At 38.3% G+C, this 15827-nt stretch overlaps 1 protein-coding gene and 1 long non-coding RNA gene across 24 annotated transcripts in view; one reads left to right on the top strand and one right to left on the bottom strand.

Annotated features, from left to right (window-relative positions):
- LOC309606969 overlaps positions 1–9933 on the bottom strand; it is a 33165-nt gene extending 23232 nt beyond the window's left edge. Inside the window, exon 1 of the long non-coding RNA XR_014232168.1 lies at positions 831–9933. This is a non-coding gene — a long non-coding RNA (uncharacterized lncRNA). The remainder of the gene's footprint in view (positions 1–830) is intronic.
- Positions 1–15827, top strand: part of MAGI1 (membrane associated guanylate kinase, WW and PDZ domain containing 1) — a 612719-nt gene that overhangs the window by 212220 nt on the left and 384672 nt on the right. The window lies entirely within an intron of this gene.

Here is a 15827-nt window from a genome sequence, read left to right on the forward strand (position 1 = left end):
AGTGTGTTAGCTTCTGCTTTATAACAAAGTGAATCAGTTATACATATACAATATGTTCCCATTTCTCTTCCCTCTTGCATCTCCCTCCCTCCCACCCTCCCCATCCCACCCCTCTAGGTGGTCACAAAGCACCGAGCTGATCTCCCTGTGCTATGCGGCTGCTTCCCACTAGCTATCTATTTTACATTTGGTAGTGTATATATGTCCATGACAATCTCTTACCCTGTCACATCTCACCCCACCCCCTCCCCATATCCTCAAGTCCATTCTCTAGTAGGTCTGTGTCTTTATTCCCGTCTTGCCACTAGGTTCTTCATGGCCTTTTTTTTTTTTTTTTCCTTAGATTCCGTATATATGTGTTAGCATACTGTATTTGTTTTTCTCTTTCTGACTTACTTCACTCTGTATGACAGACTCTAACTCCATCCACCTCATTACAAATACCTCCATGTCATTTCTTTTTATGGCTGAGTAATATTCCATTGTATATATGTGCCACATCTTCTTTATCCATTCATCTGTCGATGGACATTTAGGTTGCTTCCAGGTCCTGGCTATTGTAAATAGAGCTGCAATGAACATTGTGGTACATGACACTTTTTGACCTATGGTTTTCTCAGGGTATATGCCCAGTAGTGGGATTGCTGGGTCGTATGGTAGTTCTATTTGTAGTTTTTTAAGGAACCTCCATACTGTTCTCCATAGTGGCTGTATCAATTTACATTCCCACCAACAGTGCAAGAGTGTTCCCTTTCCTCCACATCCTCTCCAGCATTTATTGTTTGTAGATTTTTTGATGATGGCCATTCTGACCGGTGTAACACTGATACCTTTTCAACCGTGTGCTTTTTAATTGCTGTCAGTCAATCACTGGGGTGTAGGCTCGTGAGGGCAGAGATCTTAATTTTGTTCACAGCTGAGCCCAGTGCCTATTACAGCGCTCATAAGAGATGGTAAATATCGGCTGAGCAGTATCTGAACTTGTGAATCATAATTTATTTAACTAATCCTATATGGCTTGTCATTTAAGTTTCCACCCAATTTTTGTTACTGTAACACACTAGTGAACACACTTGTATACATATATGTATTAGTATATTTATCTAGCCACTTTCTTGAGAAAATTATACATCAAGGCAGAACTCTATATTGAAGTGGAAATATCAGACCAAAGGGTGTTTTGATGAGAAAATAAACCTATTCCACTTAACTGAAGCATGAAAGAAAATTTATTGAAGGACACAAGGATAGCTTCTAGAACCCAAGAGCCAGGAAGAGAGCTGGGCCTCTTGGGGAACTTGACCTGGTTGGTAGAAATTCAGTAAGCAGAGTTCCAATTTGTCTTTCGCTGATTTTCTTATTTCCTTCCATCTCTTTTTTGCATCTACTCCATTTTCCTTCCCCTGCCAACTAGCTTTCTCTGTTTTCACATGTCCATGTGGAAAAATGGCCATTGCAGCCCTGACTTTATGGGATGTTTCAGCAATGGGGCCACAACCAAACACCTAGAATTTGTGTCTCAATTCTGAATACTGGGAAAGAGTCTGACGGGGACCTAGCGTGGGTCAGCCAGATCTGGTGGGGGAGATCATGTGTTCTGCACAAGGAGGCAGGTCGATCATCAGGGGCTTGGGGAGAGAAGTTGACAGGAATGGAGGAATGAACAGGAAACACTGTAAGGGATGTCCCTTGCTGAAGGATTGCATGTATAAAGCATGTTGATTTGAACATTCTTTTATGACACCAGTCTCTAACTACGGTAGGATGGAAAGGTCCCCCTGCCCCATGTTCCCCCAGGAGGCTGAGATTATTCGGTCGAAGAGTTATGAGGCTATCATTTCCCTACTTTATTAGCTGAAGCTTAACATTTTTTATCCTGTAGTCGATTTAACAGAACTAGGACAATGTTATCCTATCAAGTTCTAATTCTTAGTGTTTTGGGAAAAATAGGCTGTGTTTTTGTCCTCTACATAACCAATAATATGGCCACCCAATTTGGCTTTTAGTCCAAAGGAGGAGCATTACTAGACTTCAGAAGGGTTGGATTAAAAACTCACTGAGTCTTGGCTAATAAAAGGCTGATTTAGGCAGAACCATGCTGGGCAAATATTTTGCAAGAAGGCCTCAATGTACTTCCTTGTTCTTTTTCTTTTTTCTTCCCTAATTATGTGAACTGCTGTAATTAAGAAAGTGTTAAGATCAAAATGTCAAACAAAGCATTTTATCATTTGTTTTTCTTTTTTTTAAATTATGGTCCAGTGGTCTTATAGTTGTTCCTAATCTTTTAACATTGTATCTTGATTTTTAAATGTTGGGTTTATTTGGTGAAATTAGGGTAATTATAAACTTGCTTTGGCTCTTAGGAAAGTTAGAACTAGTTTTTTCCCCCAAACCCTTGTTTGATTTTTAAGAAGAATAATCTTTCTGTTGGTCATCTTTAGTCCTGCAAGTTTTGAAATGAGAGCGATGCAGTATATTTATTACATTAGTAATGATGCTAAATGATTATGCTTTTAATAATAATGCTTCTTGTTCCGAGTGCTCTGGGCAAGACATCATTTTGAGGAATTAAAGATTTTTGTTTGTGTGCAAGATGCTTCCTTTTTGTGAAAAATAGAACAAAGACAGGAAATTTTGATGAAATTATTGAGGTTGTATACTGTTGAAGGACTTTATTAAAAGCAAGCCTTGTGATTTTTTTTCCCATTTGTAAAGTACTTCATAAATTTTACATAATCCTTACCAATTTTGGGTTCCCAATGGCAGCATTAGGACCCTGAGGGAGTGAGACATTTACAAAATCAGCCTCTTGAGGTGTTTCTATCCCATTATTTAATGAGCCCACAGGGTACTTGCTTGGACCATACACGAAAAAGGTTTTCTACAGTGGCCTTAAAGATTTGAGCATGGAGGCACGTTTTATTCAAAATGACAGAAATGGCTCCCTAAGTTAGGGCTCAGAGATTTGAGTTTGATTTCTGAATTTTCCCTAGACTGGCTAGTTGACTTTAAATTACCCAGACTTTCTGATAATCATCTGCCTCAAGTGTAAAATGGGTCTTAATTAAACCTGTCAGGATTGGTTGAAGGATTAAATGGTACTCAGTGATTTGCAAATGGAGGGGTCTTGGAGCTAAGCAGAATGTCCCGTGACTTGTGACTGTAGGTTGTAGTCAGGATTTCAGCATCTGGGTCAGTCTCTTGTCTCCCCCAGTAGGACTTCCCAAGGCCTTTGTTACCACCTGCAGGAGCTCATGACCCAGGAGGATTAAGCATCCTTTGAGGATGGTGAGGAGGGAGGAACCCCATAGGATGGGGGTTAGCCTCACTAGTCCACGTGCTTGCTTTTCTTCCTTCCCTAATAACGAGGTGTTTTGGTCTTTTTGTTTTGTTTCTTTTTTAATTTTTTGTTTGTTTTGTGAGTTTGGTGCTTGGGGAATCAATAAACTTTTCTAAATTTTCCTTTTAGTCTCACTGAGCAAACCCCACACATGATTGGAGAAGGTGTCTTAGGCTAATGTTATTTTCCTTTGAGAATGCCCAATTTCTCTGAATATTGATTTACTTTCTGAGATGCTTCAGTTTGGTGTGAGTAGCAATACAGAGAGAACTGCAAACTGGAAGTAATTTGGAGGGAGCTACAGTACAGTTGATTTTATTACAGCAGAGGGTCTTGAGTGCAAGCTGGATTTGGTAGTCTTTCTTAGCAGTCCACAGATCTCTGTGACACAGCTGGCAGTAGGGCCTATGAGGAGTGAATTTAGGTAGAACAAACTGAAAAAGCATCTTCCTGAAATAGAGTGAAATGAATTATCTAAAATGCTTAGGGAAAGGTGGTCATGACTCACGTGAGTACTAGCAACTTGTTTCCAGAGGGAAGCAGCTGTTACAGTAGCAAAGAAATGATACTTGGAATAAGAGAGGCCAGGTTTGGGGTCCAAGTATTATTACTGAGTTCATGACCTTGGCTAGTCCATTCTCCTTTTTGAACCTCAGTAGTACTATTTGTAGGATTGGAATGAGAGCCCCTACCTCGTGGGATGGTTGTGGGATTGCTAGGACAAACTGCATATGGAAAACTCTTTGTAAAACTTTAAAGTGCTTTTTCACCTACATGTGATTTGTGAGTCCTGCCCACATGGGCTTTTGGAGACTTCTTGCACAGTTGAGTGACAAAGTATGTTAATTACTTTCTAAGGTTTCTAGTCTGACCTCAAGGAAATTCAGAAGAGTCTAGAAAATGTGGAGGAAAGGAAAAATGCAGCTTCCAGACTTGCAGGCCATTGCAGCCATGGCTCCCGCAGGATCTAGCCTAAATAAACATTTTTTTGTGATTGGCTCATCTTTACCTCCTTCACCCTTGTCAGTCTCTGTTCCATACTTGGTTTCAACTATATTAAACTCTGTTATTTCTTGACCTTGCTAAGCTATCCTGCTCCCAAGCTTTTGTACAGGCTTTTTTTTTTTTTTTTTTCCCTGCCAAGGGTATTTTTTCTACTTATGTCAATGGCTAGATCCACATCCATTTATAGTTATTAGTAACCACCCAAGGTTAAATTAGGTGTTCAGCCTCTGTGTTCCCATAACACCACCTGCCTACCCATGACATTCCTGTCTCTTTTGTTAGCACCCATTTCTGTTTGTCCATCTGGTCTACAAGGCTGTGCGCTCCCAGAGGGCAGGGAATGTGCCCTTTTTGCTGTCATGTCTATAAGCACCTAACATAGCCCCGAGTTACATGGAGTAATTTTTAGGTATATAAATGAACGACATGTGAGGGTTAGTTTCCTTGTCGTTCAAGTACAACGTGTTTTGGCATTCTATTTAAAGTTCCTGGGCTGCCTAGAACCGGCTAAACATAACATCTTTGTTTTGACAGTATACTCTTCAGTATAAAATGGCAGAGGAAGACTTTTCAAGTTGAGTTTATTGTTTGGTGATCGAGTTTCTTGTAGAGTGTGTTGCTATGAAAGTGCTCCAGTGCCTGATAAACTCAAGGTGCCTTGAAGATGACTGGGGTCTGTGTCTGCAATAGCTCATCCTCCACCCATTTGTTAATCCCAAATGAAAAATCAGTCTAAAAAAATCATGCCTAATTTTTACTGTGGCTGAGCTTAGAGGGAAATAGAATATTTGCAAGTAAACATGGCTTCTGGGCAGGGAATAGGACCAGTATTGTTATTGCTCAAAATACTATTCTGATGTCAGACCGTTTGAAATATGAGATGGTTGGATAGGAATGTGGCTTCTTCTAATGAAATGTTCTGTGCTTGTGGTTTATTGAGAGGTGCATTGATTGAAGAACTTTAAATAGGAAGACCAGAGATAAAGCATTGAGAGAGGTGTGTCAATCAATATTAAAGGATTCCTTGGCCAGAGGAATTATGTTTAACACCACAGAGTGTCTCTATGAATGTGTTTGGGAGATACTTATTAAGTGAAATGACTGTAATATTTTATTCATTTGTGGTATGGATCAAGGGAAATATTTTGATCTGGCTTCCAAGGCATAGTAGATAAAACTTGTTTTTTTTCCTTAAATTTAAGAGCTGTGGATTTCACTCAGTCATTCATTTCTCTGATTCATTTAATGAATATTTATTGGGTGCCACTTACACCAGACATTGTTCTAATGGAAATAGCAAAGAACCAGAGACCAAGTCTTTATAACATGTTTCATTTCTTGTAATGATTTTGTTTGTCTCAGTGAATTTTATGCTAAATAAATAACTTTGTATAATGTGTTAGATAACAAGAAGAGAAAGAAATAATGTGATACAATGTCATCCATAGTTTCTCTGATTGAGGCTGAATTTAAACATTTACTTTTTAATCTGTGTTTAAGTCATGATTTTCTAAACCTGTCACCTACTCTGGTCACACTGTTGGCTTAGATGTATTGGATGAAACATACTAATACTCCACCCCCATCCGCAACAAAAAGGGGGGAATGAGATCAAACTGGTAAACGTTAGCCAGGTAATGAATGTATTGACAGAACCTTCTCGATCTGTAGCTATGAAGAAAGCGCCCTCTTGTGGTTGCCTGTGGTTTTAAATTATTTTTCAAATATCTGCTTCCTTATTTAAAACTGTGGAGTATATCATGAATACGTATGGAGTACAGAATGGTACATTAATTATATCTCAATAAAGCTTACAATGTGATTTAACTTCTGTACTCCATATGTTTTCATTTCTCTTGTGTGTATACCTAGGAATGGAACTGCTGGGTCATAGGTTAACTCCGTGTTTAACTTTTTGAAGAACTACCAGACCGTTTTTCAAAGTGGCTGACCCATGAGGGTTCCAATTTCTCCACATCTTCACCAATACTTGTTATTAAAGCCTTTTTGATTTAAGCCATTCTAGTAGATGTGAAGTGGTATTTCATTGTAGCTTTGATTCACATTTCCTTAGTGAGTAATGATGTTGAGCATCTTCTTATGTGCTTATTGGCCACTGTGTATCTTCTTTGAATAAGTGAATATTTAAATTCTTAAACCATTTTTTAATTGGGCTGTCTTTTTACTGTTTTTTTTTTTTTTTTTTTTACATCTTACAGATAATGGATCCTAATCATTACATGATTTGCAAATATTTTCCCCATTCTATGGGTTCTCTTTTCACTTTCTTAATAGCATCATTTATAGCACAAACATTTTTAATTTTAATGTAATCCATTTTGTCTGTTTTTTTCTTTAGATGCTTATGCTTTTGGTTGTATCCAAGAAAACATTGTTTAATGAAAGGTCATGAAATTTACTTCTGTTTTCTTTTAAGAGTTTTATAGTTTTAGCCCTTACATTTAGGCTTATGATCCATTAAATTGATTTTTACCAGTGGCCCAGTAGTAATTGCATTTGCCTCATAGTTTGTGAGGACTTAATGAGACAGTACTTATATCTGGAATATAGTAAACACTCAACAAATGTTAATTGTCGTGGTTATTGAACTTGAAAACAGATCAACTTTACTAAAATAGAGTCCTTCAAAGTATTAAGATTATACCTTAAACTATAATAAAAGCAAACTTCAATTACTCTGGAAGGCAGATATTTTGTGGAAAATAATCATAATAATAACATGAACCGTTCATCTAACTTGTGATTTTTTTTTTTTTTTTGCTAGAAAATAATCCCATGTAATTCTTTTAAAAAGAGTTTATGTTATTCCTTGGTTTAAGAGGTTTAGAAAAAACTCATTAGTTACTCCCTGTATTAATTTCCTTTTTACTGCTGTAAACACTTATCACAAACTTAGTGTCTTAAAACATACACATTTTAAAAAACATACAAATATATGATTTATTACAGTTCTATAGGTTAGAAGTCTGACAGGGGTCTCACTGGGCTAAAATCTGGTTATCTGCAGGGCTGTGTTCCTTTCTGGAAACTCTAGGGGAGAATCTGTTTCCTTGATTTTTTCCAACTTCTAAAGGCCCTTTTCTTCTGTCGTCACAACCAACAATGTTGCATCTTTCTTCCATAGTCACAGCTCCCTCTAAGTCTTCATCTGTGCTTCTCTGGTCCACTACTAAGGGCCCTTGTGATTAGATCTGGGCCACGTGGATAATCCAGGATCACCTCACTATTTTAAGGTGCTTTACAATTAGCAACCTTCATTCTTCTTTGGCATGTATCATATTCTTACGTTCTGGGCATTAGGTCGTGGATATCTTTGGGGGCCGTTATTCTGCCTTTCACGCGTCCTAATTATAGTGTCTGCCAGCTGTGACTGCACAGTATTTCCCTTTGATAGCCGTGGGTTCTAGACTTGGGATATGTGAGGAACTGACATGAAAGGTATCCCATCCCAAACTCTATGAGACAGTGAAATCTGCCAATCTGACCAGGGGGATGCTCTTCTCACGTGTCTCTGTTTTTACAGAACCATTCGCAGTGAGGGGCTCTCCAGTCAGATGGTTCAGCCTCCCACTGACCCTGTGACTTAAGGCAAGCTATCTAAACTGTGTTTTTGTAGCTTCTGAGGGAGGGGCAGGGTGATGGAGGTTAATCAGAATTGAGCTCAGACCATTACCAGGTCCCTTTCATGGCGGTTGTTTTCATTATGGATGTTGCCACTATAGCCCCTGAAGCTGTTATGATCCTGTAACAGCATCTCAGTCATGAGATGAAACTGAATTACCTATAATGTGAGTTTAATGTCAAGTCAATTTCATTATATCCTTGGTCTTTGAAAAGCTGCAGTTGCTATATAATTAGCATTTATAATAATTCTTTTAATGAACCTATTTCTATGAAACAAACTATTTGGTTTAAAAAAAAAATTGACTCCATTCCCTGATCAGGGTAGATAGGGGACTTGGGAAGATGAAACAATCAAATGCTCAGATAATCAAAGGAAACCCTTAGCCTAGTGCCTGGCGCATCGAAGTGCTCAGTGAATGCTATGAAGTATCTTATGATGTACCAATATTTGTTTTTGAGGATGCTATTGGCAGGCACTATTCTGTTTTCCTTCCAAACTTATAAAAATAAATATGGAAGCACTGAAACATAAAAACTGAAAAGTACCGAAAAAGTAAAATTCATCTGTAGTCGAAGCCCTTATAAAATAAGCAGTGCCAGTACCTCCTTCTGCCCCAGGTGGACTAGATTCTTTTCCTCTTCTCTCATCAGCCCCCTTCTGTGAACCACTGTTAATAATTTGATACCCATCCTTCCTTAATTTTTCTAAGATTTTACAAACAAATCCACACATGCCTTTAAAATATACGGTAGTTATTCATCCAATTGATCAAAGTAATGATTTACTTCAATGTTAGGATCTTTTATTTAGAAAAATGGATGCTTTCTTCAAAGAGGAACTTTAGTTCAGCTGTTAACACTTTCTGACCTTGTGTAATCTTGAATATGAGTATTAAAAGTATCTGTGAATAAATGTGCAAATTAGCCCTCCAAGACTCTTCTTTTAATGGTTTCCGATCTGGTGTGTTCATCCTTAGTAGTGTGGGTATAGAACTTCTACTCTAAGCCTTCTTTAGTGTTTCTGCGAGTCCTTAAGACAAGTTAGTAATTTTAGCATTAAGTGTTGATTTAAAGTACTCTGTAAAAGTTTGGTAGGGTGAGTATTTTTGCCTTCCTGCTTGCGTGTTGGGTGGCTGTAGACTTGAGTAAATCTTTATTCCTGCCTCTTCCTGTGACACATTAAGTTGACAGTGTCGTCTCAAAAGGCACCCCCTCTTTTTCAGGTTGTCAAATATGTTACAGCTTTCATTCCCCCCCACCCCCTTCTTAAATGCTGTGATTTGCGTGACAATTCAGGCTCCCTTCACAAGTAATGGATAACAGATCTAGCTAGTAAGAAAATGGTTAGAGTTACTTGCTACTGCCTTGGCTTAACAACATTCTTGTCACTTTCAAAAGATGGATCTTTTTTGGAGACCTTAAGGAATCAAGATCTTTTCCTTTATGGTGTGAGAAAAATTCACTAGACTGTGACTAAAAAAAAGGCTTGTGTTCCCACAGGTGAACTATCCATCCAACTAGACCTATAAATCTTAAGTTGAATGTTTCTGGGAAGGGGCAGAGGCTATCAAATTAGGGGACAAATCTATCAAGTGACCGTGCAATTCCTGCTATTAGAAAGCATATTTAACTTTGCCCTTGCAAAGTTTAATTTTAAATTGTTTAGCAATTTCTGCGCTTCCCCGGTTGCACAGTGGTTAAGAATCCGCCTGCTAATGCAGGGGACATGGGTTTGAGCACTGGTCCGGGAAGATCCCACATGCCATGGAGCAACTAAGCCCGTGTGCCACCACTACTGAGCCTGCGCTCTGGAGCCCGTGAGCCGCAACTACTGAGCCCACGAGCCGCAACTACTGAGCCCACGTGCCACAACTACTGAAGCTTGCGCACATTAAAGCCCGTGCTCCGCAACAAGAGAAGCCACTGCAATGAGAAGCCTGTGCAGCGCAATGAAGAGTAGCCCCCGCTCGCTGCAACTGGAGAAAGCCCGCGCACAGCAACGAAGACCCAGTGCAGCCAAAAAAAAAGAAAATTGTTTCATAATTTCTTATGCCAGAAAACACAGGCAGAGAGGACCACATTGCTGGGGTGAAGATGTATCATATCTGGAAAAAAGGTTGAGTGTGACAATGAATGGCATCTGAAAGATCCTCCCCCTGACCTTCCTTATTTTGGGCTGAGTCCTTCCAGAAGCTAATTGGGGACCTTCTATGTCAACTTGAAACCAGCCTCGGTCCATTTGTTCCCATCTACATGGAGAAGAGGGCCATGAACGTGAATGCTGGCTGAGCCCAGGATGTGATGGAAGAGGTCATATTGCCAGTAATGTCTGCTGAAGCATAAACTTAACAGTGGAGAAAAAATGAGTATGTTAAGTGGTTATTCCTCTGGAATTCTAGAGCATAACCAAGTACAAGCACAGAACAACTCTTTGGAAAATCAAAGATTTTCACTTAATTGGTTAATACAGGATTTCTTAACCTCAGCCCTATTGCTGTCCGGACTGGATAATCCATTGTTGTGTGTGGAAGGGCTGTTCTGTGCATTGTAGGATATTTATCCACATCCCTAGCCTCTACCTCTAGCCACCAGGAGCATGTTACTTGTTGTGACAACCATTAATGTCACTGGACAGTGACAGTGTCCCTGGGAGCAGCATTAACCCCTGTGGAGAACTTCTGGAATACATTGCCATCCTTGGAAACTTGTTAATAGCACCTTGAGCTGAGATGAGAGTTGTCTTTATAAAAGTTACTAAATGTGAAGATAAATTTTGATTGTTTGGCTTTATTCATCTCTGTTTAGGAAATTTAAAAGAGACGGGCATAAAGTCAGGTGGATCTGATTTTGATTTCTGGCCCTGTGACTTGTGTGGTTTTGGCAAGTGGCTTAACTGCTGTGTTTCCTCACCTGTGCAGGTGAGGTGATGGTATTAATCTTCTTGGTGCGCAGTGAGGATGAAATTAGATTGTATAATGGAATATTACTCAGCCATAAGAAGAAACAAAATTGAGTTATTTGTAGTGAGGTGGATGGACCTAGAGACTGTCATACAGAGTGAAGTAAGTCAGAAAAATAAATACCGTATGCTAACACATATATATGGAATCTAAAAAAAATGGTCATGAAGAACCTAGGGGCAAGACAGGAATAAAGACACAGACCTACTAGAGAATGGACTTGAGGATACGGGGAGGGGGAAGGGTAAGCTGTGACAAAGTGAGAGAGTGGCATGGACATATATACACTACCAAACGTAAAATAGATAGCTAGTGGGAAGCAGCCGCATAGCACAGGGAGATCAGCTCGGTGCTTTGTGACCACCTAGAGAGGTGGGATAGGGAGGGTGGGAGGGAGGGAGACGCAAGAGGGAAGAGATATGGGGACATATGTATATGTATAACTGATTCACTTTGTTATAAAGCAGAAACTAACACATGATTGTAAAGCAATTATACTCCAATAAAGATGTTAAAAAAAATTAGATTGTATATGTAAAGGGCTCTATATGGGGCCTAGAATGTGCTGGGTATTCAACAAATGTTATCTCTTGTCTCTTCCTATGTTTCTCAAAAGGTTTTTCTTTTTAATTTAATGGTTTGTTTTTAATGAAGTTAGTGCTATAAACTGTCTCTCACATGGCTATTGTGGGGCCTTGCAGAATATGGATCTAAAATTGCTTCTCAGGACATAAGTGCTCAATAAGTATGAGATGCATGCGTAAGTAATGCACAACATATAAATTATTATATTATTATTATATTATTAATTTAATCTTCACAAAAACCCTATGAGATGGGAACTGTTACCGTCATCTCCATTTAGAGATTGTTTACACAGAGGCCCAGAGATTATACAACACCCCAATCAAATAGGCAGGATTTGAAGCCAGCTGTGTGTATTTGTTCCTCATTTTTTTAGGAGACTGAACATACTTTTCATGTTCATTTGGTATTTATACTAAGGATGGCGCCTGTGTTTTAATAAAATAGTGATAATGAACTTGATGTTTATTTGCTTTTACTTGCTTTTCCCCCTTGACTTTTATTCTGTAGCATTCATCCTGTTCCCGTTACAAACAGTAACTCATGTAACCCTTACAACAATCCCCTGAGGTAGGTGCTGTTACTCTTTGTTTTATAGATGAGGAGACTGAAGCATTGAGGCTAAGGAATTTACCTAAGATCAGACAGCTACTGAGCACCTTTTCTATGTGTTTGCTTCTGAAAGTTAGAATAAGGATCCTCAAGAATTTAAAAATAGAATTACTGTATGATCCAGCAATTCCACTTCTGGGAATATAGCCAAAGGAAACAAAAACATTAACTTGAAAGATAACTGCACCCCCAGGTTCATAGCAGCATTACTTACAATAGCCTAGACATGGAAACAACCTAAGTGTCCACTGAAGGATGGATGCATGAAGAAGTTGTGATATATACATACAATGGAATATTATTCATCCATAAAAAATGAGGAAATCCTTCCATTTGCAACAACATGGCTGAAGCTTGAGGGCATGATGCTAAGTGAAATAAGTGAAACAGAGGAAGACAAATACTATATGATCTCAGTTATATGTGGAATCTAAAAAACAAACCAACCAAACCCGCCCACACCCCCGCCCCGCCCCAAATTCATAGAAAAAGAGATCACAATTGTGGTTACCAGAGATTGGGATGGGAGGAGGGAGAATTTGAGGAAGGTGCTCAAAAGGTACAAATTTCCAGTTATAAGATAAATAAGTACTAAGGACGTAATGTACAACGCGATGACTGTAGTTAATACTGTTGTGTGATAGATAGGAAAGTTGTTAAGGGTGCAAGTCCTTAGAGTTCTTATCACAAGGAAAAAGAATTTTTTTTGGGGGGCTATTTCTTTTTATTGTATCTATGTGAGATGATAGGTGCTAATTGTGGTAATTATTTCACAATATATGTAAGTCAAACCATTATGCTGTGCACTTTAAACTTACACAGTGATGTATGTCAATTATATCTTGTTGATTGAAAAAAAAAAAAAACACACATCGTTAGACCTGTACCACTTTTATTTGGGGACCTCACTGAGGACTGCAGCCTGGGAGACAGCCTCTCGGATAGCTCTGAGGAACCACTCCAAAGAGGGAGGAGAAGAGGCCAGTATTTATAGGATTTTGGCTAATGAGTACATGCAACCCAGCGTACATCTCAGTTACTGCTAGTCAGGAGGAAGAGATGTCACAGTTAATGATTTTAGTGCTTTTCTAAGTATGGAAAGATGCAAGAATCCAGGTTCACAAATTTTTCCCCCTGAAATGTAACTACCTAAGGACCCGTTTTGACTGTTTTCCCAGAGCACAGAGTGCCTCACCCTGTTCTTCATCCTGAATTCCTTTCAGGGTAGACTGTAGGTCAGCAACTGCAGTGGCTAATGACTTAATCCATGTAGAACTGGATGGCAGGCAACATTCTTTGTTTTATAATCTCGAGAAAACTGGAAAAAACTTTAAACAATAGAAAATTTTGTTTTTATAAATTTGTAAATGTTATAAAATTTGTAAATGTTTATTTAAAAATTTGCATTTATGAATAGTTTTAGAATCAGTAAAGTTTTTTAGTTTTCAATGGTTGATTTTGGTGCATATTCTTTTTTTAAAATTTATTTTATTGAAATATAGTTGATATACAACGTTGTGTTAATTTCTGCTGTACATTAAAGTAATTCAGTTATATATACATTCTTTTTCATATTCTTTTCCATTATGGTTTATCACAGGGTATTGAATGTAGTTCTCTGTGAGATACAGTAGGACCTTGTTGTTCATCCATTCTCTATATAATAGTTTGCACCTGCTAATCCCAGACTTCCAATCCATCCCTCCCCATTGACAACCACAAGTCTGTTCTCTATGTCTGTGAGTCTGCTTCTGTTTTGTAGATAGGTTCATTTGTGCCATATTTTAGATTCCACATATAAGTGATATCATATGGTATTTGTCTTCCCTTTCTGACTTACTTCACTCTGTGTGATCTCTAGTTGCATCCATGTTGCTGCAAATGGCATTATTTCATTCTTTTTTTATGACTGAGTAGTATTCCATTGTATATATGTACCACATCTTCATCCATTCATCTGTCGATGGACTTTTAGGTTGTTTCTGGTCTTGACTATTGTACATAGTGCTGCTATGAACATAGTGGTGCATGTATCTTTTTGAATTATAGTTTTGTCTGGATATACGCCCAGGAGTGGGATTGCTGGATCATATGGCAACTCTGTTTTTAGTTTTTGAGGAACCGCCATGCTGTTTCCCCAAGTGGCTTTACCAATTTACATTCCCACCAACAGGGTAGAAGGGTTCCCTTTCCTCCAAATTTTGGTGCACATTCTTGATCTGTGCACTCCTTCACCATCCAGTGTATCAACCCACAGCCTCTTGTTGAGCATCTACTCTGTTCCAGACACTGTCCTAGCCGTGGATGCCCTTCAGAGAATGTGGGAAGATGGAAAGCAAGGAGAAAGTAAAGGCCCTGCTGGAACCAGTGGCAGAAGCCAGGAGCACTGTTCTTCACAGACCTAACCCGAGTATGAATGAAGCAGCCCATGGTGGGTGTCAGCAAAAGTAGCTGAAATGCAGAAAAGGTCTGATGGAAGAGATCAAATCACTCTTTGTTCATGAATCACACAAATGTCTTTCAGCTGCTCTAGGCTAGAAGCCCTGTGGATTCATGTTTTACATTAAATCCGTGGTTATTTTTGGGGGGAGGTCGTACCATTTTTTGTTGCTGTCAGGATTTTTTTTTTTTTCATTATGATGCCTGAAAGCTGGCATTAATTATTGTAGCAGTGTGTCTGCCCAGAGATTTCTTCCAGCTGCCAAGAAAACCAAATATTCGCAGAGAGTCAAAATCACCCCAGATGTGTTCTGTTATAATTTAGAAATCAGCCTTTACAAAAGTGATGTCCAATTTATAATTTAATGTGTTTGACAAGGAGATCTTTGTGTGTGTGTGTGTGTTTAAAAAAGCATTACCATTAAAAAAAATTGTGTTTTCTGGGACTCAGAGACCTTAAAATTTTTTTGGAACTATGTCTTCATCCTTTCACTTCATCACTTTTTTTTGACATTAATGTTTGTGTGGCTTTTTAAAAAAAAATTGAAAGGAGGGTTTAATTAATAGAAGGTAAAACATTTAGAAGCCATAAAAACCCCCAGGTGTCTAATGCCAATAGTGTTTCATGCAGAAAGTAGTAAAGAATGCTGCTCTGATTTCATTTATTCTTTTGGTACCACCTATGGAGAAGGCAGGGGAAAGAGTAATTATATTTCAAGGAACTGGTAAAAATTACCAACTGGGTAGCAAGGGTGACCAAAAAAATGCATTCGTGTAATATATTCAACTAGATATTGAATACACTGTAAGTTGGTGGTTTATGTTTTATTTCTTTTATGGAAACACATTTTGTTCAATTTCTTTATTTCAAAAGTAATATATGTTCATCGAACAACAATTAGAAAATGCTGTTAAAAAGACCTATAGTCTTACCATTACTTGTAACCACAATTAACACTTTGGTGTAAATTATTGCAGATGTTATCTGTGCATATCCATTCACATATAGACTATGCTTTCTTTATTATAAGATGCTGCTTATTGTAATGCCTGTTATTGTTCCCCAAAGTTAGCAGCAGTATTTTTGCAGGGTAGAGGGGAAAAGGTGAAACTTTATTATATACCATGATTTCAGAAAAATTAGAATGAGAAAAATGCATTTGAGATTAATGTATATCTCTATTATATTAATGTGGGTCTTTTGTATGATAATAAGTATGATAATGATAATAAGAATTATA

Source organism: Balaenoptera borealis, assembly GCF_965194805.1.
Source record: "Balaenoptera borealis genome assembly, chromosome: 12".
Taxonomy (NCBI): Eukaryota; Metazoa; Chordata; class Mammalia; order Artiodactyla; family Balaenopteridae; genus Balaenoptera; species Balaenoptera borealis.